The following is a 1,847-nucleotide window of genomic DNA, read 5'->3' as shown; positions in this document are numbered from 1 at the left end:
TAAAATGTATAAATAAATCATGTACATACATCTACATAACAGATTATACAGACATGCACTATTGCAAAAACAAATGTCATTTACAGTAACTGTTAAGTACATATACATAATGGATAAACACCTTCTATGAGGTATTTATAAAATTTGAAAACTTCTGTTTATCATTTATCTGTTTTAAACATATTCATGGATTCATAGAGGCATAGTTATGACAAGTGGTTAATTAGGCTCACTGCACTTGTGGTACCTTAGATTGACTTTTAATTGCGGGTACTAAATTTTGCGATTTTAGCACGTGGAGATTTTGCTGGTATTAAAAATTGCGATTAAGTAATTATTACTAATAGTTATATGGCATCATGATGTCATTATTAAGAATTGTGCGTATTAATAATTGCGTATTAATAATTGCAATTTTAACCCAAATGCAAAATTCGCAATTAATAGTACCCGTATTTAAAAGTAAACTTAAGGTATTCTGTTGAATGGCTTCCATGTAGCAGTCTCAATAGCATTTGTCATATGATTAATATCAAACAGAATTATTAATTCATGAGTAGTTTAAATGTATGTCCTACTGCTATGAAAGTAAACTGACCAGTAATTTCAGATACGAATGATAAGCACATTCTAAAGTGATAATCATCAAAGTGATCCTTAACTATTTCCTCTGTCTTCTTCTCATGCTTAGCTATCCACCATGCAGCTAGAAATTCCTGTATACTCAAGTGAAGGAACTGATACTTCTCCTCATCATATTCTCTAAAACATGTCATCAATCCAAGATAGTCTTCCTTGACTGCCTCACTCAGTGACTCTATTTGATGTGAAAAGAATGTCACTGTTGTATTAGCCAGGTTAGTATAAGCTAATTGACACATCTCTTGTAAAGGTTTAGCTAATTGTGATGGTAATGAAGAAAGAATTTTTAAAGTATGTGGGTTAATGTCATGTCTTTCAACATGTCTTCTGATAGTTTGTAGGATAAAGTTCTCATATAGTTGAGCAAGTGTTGTTGGTAAGTGTCCTCCTTCCTTACAATAAACTAAGATGACTATGGAACAGACTAGTGGTACATAACACAATGATTGGACATCATTTCGCACTTTAAGATCATTAATGAGTTTCACTGCTAGTTTTGAGTCCTTACTGCTTTGAGTAGTTGTGAAAGGTTTGTAATTCTTATCATCTTCTCTTTTCTTATCAACAAGTTCTTGTGCTAGTTTTGTATCTTTTTGAAGTGTTTGTATAATTACTGTTGATATTTCTTCCTTAGAAAACCCAAAGACCTGAACATGTCTACTGAGAGTATCCATTTTTAAAAGTGAAGAGGAGGCATAGCTACGGGAAGTAACAATTACTGAACAATTGTTTAACTGCCTTCTATAAATGATACTAGCAGCTAATGAAGACTGTCTAAGTTGTTCACTTAGTTCATCCCAACCATCAAAGATTATCAGTAATCCTTTTCCAAGCCTCTTCTCAAACCATTCAGCTACCATGGGAACTTCATAACACTGATACACAAACAGGTCAGCTAGTGTAGTAGCTGTAGCTATCTTGCTATTCCTTAAAGGACAGTAAAGTACCAAGTCATACTGTTGGTGTACAAGTGGTCCATTAGACCACATATTTAACAGTTTACGACAGAGTGTGGTCTTCCCAATACCAGGAGGACCGTCTATTACTACTCTGAGAGACAGAGAACTATCTGTGGGTTGGAGGACATCTTCAACACTTATCTCTTTGTTTCCAGTTAGTTTAACTATTTCATCAACTTGTCCTCTTAGCATATGCCAAGCTGATTCTGCTTGTGTGCTGGAGTCTTGTTTTTCTACTAGTGCTAG

Source organism: Amphimedon queenslandica, unplaced genomic scaffold (assembly GCF_000090795.2).
Source record: "Amphimedon queenslandica unplaced genomic scaffold, v1.1 AMPQUscaffold_12996, whole genome shotgun sequence".
Classification (NCBI taxonomy): domain Eukaryota; kingdom Metazoa; phylum Porifera; class Demospongiae; order Haplosclerida; family Niphatidae; genus Amphimedon; species Amphimedon queenslandica.
This window is presented reverse-complemented; position numbering follows the sequence as displayed.